The following is a 12,740-nucleotide window of genomic DNA, read 5'->3' on the forward strand; positions in this document are numbered from 1 at the left end:
GTGTGAGTAACGTCCCTGGAACCACGTTCACGGGAGGGCAGGAGCGTCTGCTATTACAGGCTGTGGACTCCTCGGCCTTTCCCTGCCGACGGGGCCAATGACTGAGTGGGGTCGCTCCTTTCTTCGGCTCACTGTGGCATTTGGGTATAGCAAAGGGGGGCGTTTATTGTTATTTGTTCATTCAGTGAATCATTCATTCACAGGAAGTCCGTACTCAGCCTCTACAAAGTGCTGCGTGAGCCTCTGGTGGGGAGGCTGAGGAGGATTCGTCCTGCCCCCGCCACACCCCCCGGGGACCCCAGCAGGGAACGGGGTACAATGAGCAGGTGGTCCCTTCTCCCTGACTTCGGCCAGAACCTCTACCTTCTCTTCTTGCTCCTCTTTCTTCTTCTCCTCCTGTTCTGGAAAGAGCCGGAAACTGCCCTCGAGTTTCCCCCTAAATACTGTCTCCACCTTATCCCCCCATCCTCACCTGTTCGGAGATGTAACTGATTAACACTTCCTGGATTTATTGTTCTTTGTTCTCCAACCGTCAGGAACAAAGTAATTCTATCTTTCATTTCTAAAGCAAATATCTTTTATCTTGCCCTCCAGTACATACGAGAAATTTAGCTTCCATGGTCTTACGTAAGCACTTCCTGACACCAGTCCCCAAAAAGTCAGGTGGCAGAGGCTGTGGTGCTCATAAGCATTCCGTCTGTCCTCTGTGTACCCCAGGGCCCCCCTCCAGATCTACAGGCCCAGCAGACTGCTTGTGGCTGGAAAATATGAGCACTGGTGCTAAAAGTCACTTGTAGGATGAAACAAGGGAAAGAATGATGGGCGGCTCGCCGGCCTTTCTCCATCCGCCCCTCCTGGTAGAACCAGAAGAGGGAAGCAGCTTGGATCCTTGAGTCACGGCATGGAGGAAACCTGTCCTGGAGAGTGCCCCAGACCCTCAATGGACTTTGAGAGAAGGAAATTTTGTCATTTTAAGCCGCCAATCATTGAAATCGGTGGTGACTACAGCATACCCTGATCTACATGAACAGTCTTCTAGGCAGCTTTCATCTTGAAGACAGAATTTACCTGTGTTAAAAGGTTGCACTGTGTCCCCCACCTAATTCTTACCTTGCTTCCCCGAAAATAAGACCTAACTGGGAAAGAAGCCCTAATGCATCTTTTGGAGCAAAAATTAATATAACACCCGGTGTTATTTTCGGGGAAATACGGTATGTTGAAATCTTAACTTCCAGTATCTCACTATGTAACCGTATTTGGAAATAGGGCCTTTGCAGATGTGATTAGTTAAGATGAGGTTATTAGCATGGGCTGAATCCAAAATGACTGGTGTCCTTATAAAAAGGGGAAATTTACACAGGGAGGACACTGTGTGAGGATGTGGACAAAGATTGGGGCAAAGCTTCTAGAAGCCACGAAATACTACAGATTGCCAGGAAGCCACCAGAAGCTTCGGGAAAAGAATTCCCCTTCACAGCCTTGGAAAGAATCAACCCCGCCTTCTCCTTGCTCTCAGACTTCCGGCCTCCAGAACTTTGAGACAATCCATTGTGCCCCTTAGTTTGTGGTCCTTTGTACCTGGAACATAGCTCTAGCAAACTCATACAACCTGCAGGAATCTCTGTCAGTCTCCTTCACTCTTTGCAATCTGGGATTTTTCGCTCTCATAGCCATTAGCGTTAAGCTTAAATCAAGGTTCAGAGCCAATGGGTGAGAACTTCACCTTTTGTTAAGCATCTCATCTTTTGGAACACGTCCTGTCTGCAATCGGCACACTGTCCCACCCTCCCCGCACCGTATCCTGGTGGCCCTGCTCTTGCATCCAGGCTCCAACACTCAAGGACTCTGGTGGCATCACACATTGCCTCTCCTTTCCCCATCCTTTCAGGATTTTCTTCCAAGAATTCAAAGTTTGAGATCTGACCTCTTGTCCAGTCTCCCTCACCCAAGGACTAGTTTAAGCATTTGGACTACATCAGTGAACAAAGCAAAAATCTTTACTCATTTTACTGGAGAGAGACAGACAATAAAGGAAAGACACGCTGTGTAAATTATATGGTATGTTACGTGGTGCTGATGCACTGGGGGAAGATGCGATAGAGATGGAAAAGGGGTCGCAGGTGTGCCAGTGGGTGGCACGTGGGTTGCAACTTTACAAAGAACGGACGTGCTCAAACGGAAGGTGCTTTGAGCACAGTCAGTATTCAGAAACGTTTTTGTAAGTTATTAATGATTAAAAGAGTCGCCTATTGGCAGTGGTTGTTTTCAATGTCAGAATTATGGTTGAAATTTTTTCTACTACTTTCTGTTTCCTAAGATTTTTTGTGTAGGAGGAAAACTTACTTATTCATTACTCTTCTGTTTTGGAGAAAAATGTCTTATTTTGAAATGCATTTACACTTACAAAAAAAAGTTGCAATAGTAGAGTTCCTGTATGCCCTGGAAAGTTCCAATTTCTCTGAATATTAACATCCTACACGTAGTCATGGTACAACTATGGAAACCAGTAAATAAAGATTATTAACTCATCTACAAACATCCCCAGTTTTCCTCCTAATGTCTCTTCTTCCGGTCCAGGATCCAATCCAGGGTTCCACATCGCAGGTAGTTTTCAGGTCTCCTTAGAATCCTCTAATCTGTGTTAGCTCTTTAGTCTTTCTTTGCCTTTTGTGACCTTGAGAATTTTGAAGAGCGTTGTTCAGGGTTTTGTAGGATGTCCGTCTGTTGGGTTTGTCTGATGTTTTCTCATAATCAGACTGAGGTTACGCATTTTTGGCAAGACTATCACAGCAGTGATACTGTGCCCTGCTCAGGGAAACTTATCAATAGTCCACGATATTAATGGGTCTCTATATTACTATTGATGTTCACCTTGACCAGTTAATGAAGGTGGTGTCCGCCAGCAGGTTTCTCCACCGGAAAATTACAATCGTTCCTTTTGTGATCAGTAAGGATCTTGGGGGGAGGTCCTTTGAGACCATTCAAGTATCACATTTCTCCTCATACTTCTACTCACTAATTTTTAGCACGAATCCATGGTTCTTGTCCGCAACGAGTATTACTGGTGTTTTTTTATTTCCCTCATTCCCTCCACATTAAGAATTTAAATTCTCCTATAGGTAAGAACTTTTCCTTGTATGTATTTATTTACTCATTTTATTATTTATTTATATCAGTATGTACTCATTTATTTTCATCTATGGGCTATAAGTCAACACCACCATTTTTTTTCCTTCAAATTGTCACATCTTGGCCATAGAGAACACCTTCAAGTTCACACCTATGTACTATTGGCATGCCCTTATTCTTCTTATTATTCTTATTATTTTCCTTAGCACTTCCTTATTTTCTGGCATCACAAGATGTTCCAAGCTTATATTGTATTTTTCAGTTCCAAGCCCTGAAATCAGCCATTTCTCCTAGAAGACCTGTTTTTTTTTCTTCCTTTCTCTCTCTCTCTTCTCCTTCTTCTCCTCATCCTCCTCTTTCTCCTTCTCCTTCTCCTTCTTCTTCATCTTTAGAAACAAAGATCTGGGGGCGGCCAGATGGCTCAGTTGGTTGGAGCGCGAGCTCTGAACAGCAGGGTTGCCGGTTCGATCCCCATATGGGCCAGTGAGCTGCGCCCTCCACAATTAGATTGAAGACAACGAGCTGCCTCTGAGCTGCCAGAGGGGCAGCCGGATGGCTCAGTTGCTTAGAGCACAAGCGCTAAACACCAAGGTTGCCGGTTCAATTCCCGCATGGGATGGTGGGCTGCGCCCCCTGCAACTAAAGATCGAAGATGGCGACTGGACTTGGAGCTGAGCTGCACCCTCCACAACTAGATTGAAGGACAATGACTTGAAGCTGATGGGCCCTGGAGAAACACACCGTTCCCCAATATTCCCGAATAAAAAAAAAATGTTTTAAAACAAAAAAAACCCACAAAGATCTGGGTGTTCACGGCCACAGGGATGTCACTGCTTGTGGGCCTTCTCAGCCGTCAGAGTTAGGAAACACACACACACTCACACACCCTCGTGCTCTCATGCACTTACACGATGAGTTCACACTGACGCCTCCAAGTCCAATCCAACACCACGGGATTCATTCTAATTCCCCCCCCCCCCTTTCCTTGTTTTGAACTCCTTTCTCTAACAGGAGTTTCCTTATTCACGACAAATATTTACTTATGTGTTTAACTGTAAGTCAAAAAATTCCAATCACATGCCTCTGTGAAAAACTATTTATTAATTTTTCTCCCAGTCTGTGTCCTGTCTTCCCATTCTCTAGACTGTACCTTTTGCAGTGCAGAAGTTTTTTATTTTTTTATTATTTTTATTTATTTATCTTTTCTGGTTATTGTATTTTTTTTTTAAAGATTTTATTGGAGAAGGGGAACAGAACTTTATTGGGGAACAATGTGTACTTCCAGGACTTTTCCAAGTCAAGTTGTTATCCTTTCAATCTTAGTTGTGGAGGGCGCAGCTCAGCTCCAGGTCGAGTTGCTGTTCTTAGTTGGACGGGGTGCAGCCCACCATCCCTTGTGGGAGTCGAACTGGCAACCTTGTGGTTGAGAGGATGCACTCCAACCAACTGAGCCATCCGGGACCTCAGCGCCAGCTCAGCTCAAGGTACCGTGTTCAATCTTAGTTGCAGGGGGCACTGCCCACCATCCCTTGCGGGACTCAAGGAATTGAACCGGCAGCCCTTGGAGTTAGGAGCACAGCCACCAGGCGGCCCCAGAAGTTTTTGATTTTAATGAAGTCCAATGTACCTAAAAAGTCATCATCAAACCCAAGGTCATCCAGAATTTTTTCTATGTTATCTTTTAGGAGTTATATAGTTTTTATGTTTTGCATGTAGGTCTATGATCTGTCTTGAGTTAATTTTTGTGAAACACGCAAGATCTCTGTCTAGATTCACTTTTTTTTTGCATGTGGATAGCCAGTTGTTCCAGCACCATTTGTTGAAAAAAACTATGCTCTTGCCACTGAGTTGGTTTTCTCCTTTGTCAAAGATGAGTTGATTACATTTGTGTGGGTCTATTTCTGAGCTCTTGATTCTGTTCCATTGATCTATTTGTTTATTCTTTTGGCAATACTAAACCATCTTAATTGCTGTTGCTTTATAGTAAGCCTTGAAATCAGATGGTGTCAGTCCTCCAACTTTGTTCTCTTTCAATATTGTGTTGGTTATTCTGGACCTTTTGCCTCTCCACATAAACCTTAGAATCAGTTTGTCAGTATGCACAAAATAACTTGTTGTGATTTTGGTTGAGTTGCATTGAATCTATAGATCATGGTGAGAAGAACTGACATCTTGATAATATTGAGTCTTTTAATCCATGAACATGGAATATCGCTCCATTAATTTAATTCTTCTATTTCTTTCATCAGTGTTGTTGTGTTCCTTATATAAATCTTGTGCATATTTTGTAAGAGTTATATTTAAGTATTTCATTTTTGGGTGCTAATGTAAATGATATTGTTTTAAATTTCAAGTTCCAATTGTTCATTGCTAATATATAGGAAAGCAATTGGTTTTTGTATATTAACCTTGTATTCTGCAATATTGTTATAATTGCTGATCAGTTCCAGGTTTTTGTTGTTGTTGTTGTGTTGATTTGTTGATTTTCTACATAGACAATCATGTCATCTGTGATAAAAAAAAAAAGGCAGTTTTATTTCTTTCTTCACAATCAGTATACTTGTACTTCATTTTCTTGTCTTATTGCATTAGCTAGGACTTCTGGTATGATGTTAAATAAGAGTGTTGATAGGGGACATCTTTGTGTCGTTCCTGATAATAGCAGGAAAGCATCTAGTTTCTCACCATTAAGTATGATTTTAGCTGCAGGTTTTTTTGTAGATGCTCTTTATCAAGTTGAGGAAATTCCCTTCTAATGTTAGTTTGCTGAGAGTTTTTATCATGAATGAGTGTTGAATTTCGTCATATGCTTTTTCTGTATCTATTGATATGATCATATGGTTTTTCTTCTTTAACGTGTTGATGGGATGAAATATATTAATTGATTTTCAAATGTTGAATCAAATAACCACTTGGTTGTGAGTATAGTTCTTTTTATACATTATTGGATATGATTTGCTAATATTCTTGAGGATTTTTGCACCTATATTCATGAAAGATGTTGGTCTGTAGTTTTCCTTTCTTGTAACATCTTTGTCTTGTATTAATATCAGAATAATGCTGGCCTTATAAAAAGTATTCCCTCCGTTTTTATCTTCTGGAAGTGATTGTAAAGATTGGTATAATTTTTTCCTTAAGTATTTGGTAGAATTCACCAGTGAAACCACCTGGGCCTGGTGGTTTCCATTTTGGAAAGTTATTAATTATTGATTCAATTTCTTTAATAAATATTGGCCTATTCATATTATCTATTTTTTTCTTGTGTGAGTTCTTGCGTGAGTTCACTGAATGAATAGGACAAGGGACAAGAAATAAGGCATCCATTTGCTGGCATAGTGTCATAGTGGAAGCATGAGTCTGGTGATGGAAGCTGTGATAAGATCTCCGTGGTTTGATGAGCGCTTCTTGCTGAGGCAGACATAGCAGCTCCCTTGGCAGACCAATTTGGTGATGTGACTCTGGGAGTTGTGTTTGGAAATGCAGCCTGCTTTTCCAGCACTCCCAATGATTCTGTAGGATACATTGCCCTTCTGTAAATGTGTTTCTTCTAAATAAGCTAGACTTCCAACCTTGAGGTGACCTAGGGGAAGTTTGTTGGGGGCATTCTAGGCAGAGGAAGCTGTAAGAATTATGGTTGTGTACAGGAGGAAGTGTGCTATTTGAAGAAGTGAGAAAAGGCCAGCTGGACAGAGCACAGAGAGTGAAACGGAGGTGAAGAGGTCAGAAGGGGCCAGATTGCTGCAGCCTTCTGGTCTTCTGGTCCCAACCTATGGCACTGTGAAGCCATGTTGTAAAAGATGAAATATTATTGATCAGCCCTCATTGTCAATCAATTCAGAATGAGGGGGGCGGGCGGAGAGAGAGATTCTGGACCTCCCTTGCGGTTCGCTACATCTTTCCATTGCTCAGACCTCTCTCTGGGATTTGATCCAGGGACACAAATAAATCCACCTTTCAGAACAGAACGTACTTCATTCTGTTTTCCACTTTAAAAAATTGGCACCCAGAATGGCCTTCTCCCGTTTGCTCCACCCTGGCCTGACTGTTGCCCTCATGTCATAAATTTCCCAGCACAGCTATGAATGTGGGCTTCTCCTTCATGCTTGAAATAAGTAGGGCCCCAGAGAATCCCTCTTACTACATGTCTTACATCAAAGGACCTCTCTTACGGATAAGCCACCTCCCTTCCTTCCCTTGGGAATAAGCCAGCCCCCTCTTTTTTTATTTTTAATAAGGTGTTGCGTGTCTTTGGATATTAGTATTTGTGTACCCAATCTGTCCCCCAAACAAGGAGCTCTTCCAAGTCAGGAGGCTTTCCAAGCATGAAGCTTTGCCTCTCCCTGCAGACTGAGAACCCTTCAAGAATATGCAATGGTCTTTTCATCAGACAGGAAACTCTCTGCATCTCATACTCTTATATCTCGTATGTCACGCTCCAAGAAGGTGTAAGAAAATTGTCCCTTCAGTTCAAACCACATGGAGAGTGCCAGGACCCAGGAGGTGACCAGGGTGGTCCTCTGCAGAGAAAAAGCTCTGTTAGCATTAGAGGGATCAAGTCGAGTCCCCTCTCCTCTCCTGAACTGAAAATTCAGAGGGGACTTGCTCTGGGCTGACAAGGTGAGATAGTTAGCAACTGTGCTTCTCTGTCCCTTCGCATATAGCACAGGGCCTGTGGAAGGGAAGGGCTCCGTAGGTGCTGAATGAATGAATGAATGAATGGTAAATATGTAGGTACAGGGGGCCCATCCCAGACACCAGGTAGTAGGGCAACAAGATTAATTCTAGGCCCCACCTTTGGGAGGCTCTGAGATGACTGATATGTAAGCTGCTTGTCTGGGTCATGATTGGCTCATAACTGGAGAGAACTGTGGTCCAAAGTTTCTGGAGCCTCAGAACCTGCAGCCGAGAAGGTCCAGCGAAGATTCTGGGAAAAGTCCACTCATGTGTTTGTGTTTGGTTTAAATCAAGAGTTTCATTTCCTCACAGCAAAAACGTGCCCTGGTTAGTATGGCTGTCCATTCTGTTATTTCCTTAGTTGACTTTCTGAATCTATTCAACTGCAGCAAAATCATCTGTGGCTCCAGGATTGAGCCAGAAACTTCTCCAGCCAAATGTCCCCAAGTCCATCTGTGGTCAGAGGTGTGGGGAAGAAGATACTCTACCTGTGCTGAGAGTCCTGGGTTTTCCAGCCTGCCTTGGAGAGGCCACGGGCCTGGAACTGCATTCCTCCTTGGCTTTGAGATATGAAGTTAGGCTGCAGAAGGAGGGAGCCTCATCTGAACCCTACTTAATAGACCAACGGAGGAATGAACATGGGGGGTGGCTGATGCAGTTGGAAACTTGAAAGCCCCACCCTGGAAAAGGAAGAGCAGGGCCCTGATTTGGAATGCACATGCCTTTCAGAATAAAAGTAAAGAATGTAGAGTGTGAAGGGTCCTTCATGAGGATGGAACTCCATCATTTAATGTACAGGTGGGAAAGCTGAGGCTAACAGAGCTTATGGCAGAACTGGGACGCCCATCCCCTCCGAGTCCTTGCACCGTGCCATGGCTATCTGGGAACATGCAGTTTGTTCCGTCCACAACCTGCCTCTCACTGTGTTTGCCACCTGGCTTCCACTCTCTTTAAAGTCAGCAGCACATCCTACTAACTCCAAAGAAGCCATTGTCTGGACAGCCCCAGCAGTGAACTCACAGCCTCCAGAACACCATATGCACTTGACTTGTACAAGTACAAATATTTGGTTATGCTTTGGCTTCCATAAAGTGTTACCGACCTTTTGTTGAGTTTCATTGATACACATGAACTTCCTATCTCAGCGGACTTATTTAGTTGCAGCAAGGAGTTCCGATGCCTTTGGAAGCAGAAAATGAAAGTGATTCAGAAAGAAAGCGCAGTGAAAACATGGGTTAAAAAAACACGGATTGAATATGGTGATGGAAGGAGAACTGACTCTGGGTGGTGAACACACAATGTAATTTATAGATGATGTGATACAGAATTGTACACCTGAAATCTATGTAATTTTACTAACAATTATCACCCCAATAAATTAAAAAAATAAATTATATCTAAAAAAACAAACAAACAAAAAAAACACAGATTGAAAAATAAAAAAACAACCCCCCAAAAACATTGATTAGCATTGTCATGAAATTAGATATTTCTATCCCCCTTTCTTAGAAAACAGGTCACAGAGGGTGGCAACGAAGACTTGTTCGTTTGCACGTTCTGCTCTTCTGAGTATGGACCACATGCCAGCGCATTAGGATCACCAGGGAACTTGTTAGAAACGCAAAAATCTCAGGAGTCACCCCAGATGTGTGGGTTAAAATCTTCATCTTAACAAGATCCCAGGGTGATTTGTAGTCACAGTTAAGATTTGAGAGGCACAGCTCTAGAGCATGAAAGCCAATCGAACAGAAAATAGGCTCTAAACAAAGAGTTACCATGGAAATCAAGAATGTATGGAATCAATAAAAGCATTTATCGGCACAATGGTTCTTTTTAAATTAATAGACTTTGCTTTTTAGGAACAGTATTAGATTTCAGAAGAATAGTACGGAATTCCCGTACACGTCCCCATCAGGACACACCCACAATTTCCCCCCCATTAATATCTTTCATTAGTGTGGAACACTTGTTACAATATATGAATTAATATTGATACATTATAATTAACTGAAGTTTATATTAAGATGGACACTTTGTGCATGGGTTTTGACAAATGCATAATGTCACTGTGTCTTACAGAACAGTTTCACGGCCCTTAAAGTCTCCTGTTCTTCATCTACTCATCTGCTCTTCCCATCCCAAACTTCTGGCAACCACTGGTCTTTTTACTGTCTCCATAGTTTTGCCTCTTCCAGCATGTCATACCATCGGAATCGTGTAGTCTGCTGACTTTTCAAATTGGTTTCTTTCACTTAGTTATATGCCTTTAAGTTTCCTCCAGGTCTTTTTGTCACTGAATAATATCTCACTGTGAGGGTATACCACAGTTTGTTTATCCATTTACCTATTGAAGGACATATTGGTTGCTTCTAGTGTTTGGTGATTATGAGTAAAGCTGTTATAATCATTCACATGCAGGTTTTTGTGTCCATGTAACTTTTCAACTCAGTTGAGTAAACTCCTAGGAGTGCAATTGCTGGATGGGATGGTAAGACTATATTTAGTTTTGTAAGAACCTGCCAGACCATCTTCCAAAGTGGCGGCACCATTTTGTATTCCCACCAGCAATGGATCAGAGTTCCTGTTGCTCCATGTCTTTGTCAGCATTTGGTGTCGTCAGTTTTTTGGATTTTAGCCGTCCTGATAGGTGTGTCACGGGTGTTTTAAATTCCCTGATGACATGTGATGTGGAGCATCTTTTCAACTTTATGTCTACCATTTTTGTATCTTCTTTGGTGAGATGTCTGCTCAGATCTTTTGCCTTTTTTAAAAAATAGGGTTGTTTGTTTTCTTATTGTTGAATTTTAGTTCCTTGCATATTTTGGATACAAGCCTCTTGCCAGATAGGTGTTTTGTAAACATTTGCTACTTGTCCGTGGCGTGTGTCCTTCACTGAGCAGTAGTTTTAAATTTTAATGAAGTCCAACTTAACAATGTTTTCCCCATTTCCACCTTCAGCAGTGTCATGTTAGTAGCCATAACGGGAGTATTTGCACTTTGGAAATTGCAAAAACTCTACAGATCAAAGATCTTTCTTCCCCCCTCGTAAAAGTTAGTTGTGAAACGTTTACCAGCACACCACACCTCTGCCTTCTGCTAACTTGCTATTGACTCATGCCAGTTGGTCTCTTACTTCACTAACAATTTTATTTGTTATGTATAAGATCAGTTTTTCATTTTGGGTACATATGTAAAATGTTGGTACTTTATTTTTCTTTTGATTTTTTTGCTCTTATTTTTCACATTTCCCTACTAATATAGAAAATATGGATATGGTCATTTGTTATCTGGGTAGGAATTCCTAAATAATATAAATGGATTTTTTTCCCTCAATTACTACTATGTTATTTATTTATAAATGACTTTGATATTAATGATTAGACAAACTTCTGATTAGTGATGCAATTTCATCACAAACTATTATTTGTTTGAGAAATAAAAAGCAAGTTTATATGTAAAATTAATAATTGCAAATAATTTAATTAAACTAATTTAATAAAGGAGAAGAGGAGCTTTTATAACTTCAGAAAACTGATGTTTTGAAAATATCTAAAATCTTTAAAAGTGTAAGTAATAATTATATTTTGTGAATTTTTCAGAATTTAATTTAAGTAATTAAATACAATTTGATATGATAATAATCCTATTTTGCTTCACTGCATGCTTAGTAAAGTACCTGTCATATAATAGGCACTCAACATATATATGTGGAAATAATGAATCCGTTAAAGTCAAGAGTAAGACACAAGTATCTGCTATCCCTCCTGGAATTCAATATTTTACTGTTAGTCTTAGCCAATGGAATAAGACAACAAAAATGAATAGGTATAAAATTTAGGGAAAAAAGACAAAATTGCCATTTGCAGACACCATGATTTTCTTCGTAGACAATCCAAGAGATAATAACATTATAAACTAAGAGAATTGTAAATACGAGAACATTATATAAAAACCAGAGTCATTCCTACATCCCACCAATAATCAATCAATTAGAAAATGTAATGGGGATGAAAGATGCCATTCACAATCAGAACAAAAAAATAGACTTTCTAGAAAAATATCTAATATATGTGAAAACCTTGATGAAGAAAAATCATAAAACATCATTGAAGAACCTATTAGAAAAACTAAATACATAGGTAGCAAGACCATGTTTGTTGTCACACAGCAGCCTAACCGACTGTCCCCCCGTGTCTTTCTTTGAGGAAAGAAGGGTCTGTGAGACTGTGCCTTTCTGGGACTTTGTTTTATCTTGATGTTTTACACCTCATGTCTCTCTGTCTGGTCCCCAAAAGATGGTTTGCAGCCAATGACGAATAAGATTCCCCAAGGGGGGAACAACTCAAGCCAGGCAGAACCGAGTGGGGACCCCCAATGAGCTGCCTTAGAAGATCCAGGAAGGGGCCTTGCCTCCCCTTCCCCCCTGCCTGGGAAAAGCCACTGCTGACTCTGGCTTTCCACTCTCACCTGATTGTGAGAGAAGTCATGAGAGCGAGAACATCAGCTCTCCCTTCTAACCCTACAATTAAGTTTCAGCAGAAGAGACCTGTCCCTAAGGAGGCACATACCACCACTGTTAAGACATCACGGGACTTTCTGTTTTAGCTGTTTACAGGCGAGGGTGATTGGTTTGAATGATTTTTCTGGTGTGGTGTTTGAGATTCACAGACCGTGGAAAAGACAATGCTACTTCCTTGTATGATAATCAATAAAAGCCACCAGTCAGCTCGATTCTAGGCTCCAGGCTCTTGTCAGGCTGTGGGACCCCCTGGCCTTCTGAGATTTACCTGCGTTAAGTCTGTTTCTTTCTTTCTTAAAAACTTAACCCAGTGTCACCCCTTCTCGTTCCCTCACTGCCCGTGTGGCGCTGGACGCGACACATGTTATGTTCAGAGATGGCAGTATCAGCAAGTAATCTACAAAATGCAATTGAATTC

General features: G+C 41.4%; 1 protein-coding gene across 1 annotated transcript in view; it reads left to right on the forward strand.

Moving 5' to 3' along the window:
* Nucleotides 1-12,740, forward strand: part of PLA2G5 (phospholipase A2 group V) — a 49,731-nt gene that overhangs the window by 13,681 nt on the left and 23,310 nt on the right. The gene's annotated exons all lie outside the window — the stretch shown is intronic.

This window comes from Rhinolophus ferrumequinum, chromosome 9 (assembly GCF_004115265.2).
Source record: "Rhinolophus ferrumequinum isolate MPI-CBG mRhiFer1 chromosome 9, mRhiFer1_v1.p, whole genome shotgun sequence".
Classification (NCBI taxonomy): Eukaryota; Metazoa; Chordata; class Mammalia; order Chiroptera; family Rhinolophidae; genus Rhinolophus; species Rhinolophus ferrumequinum.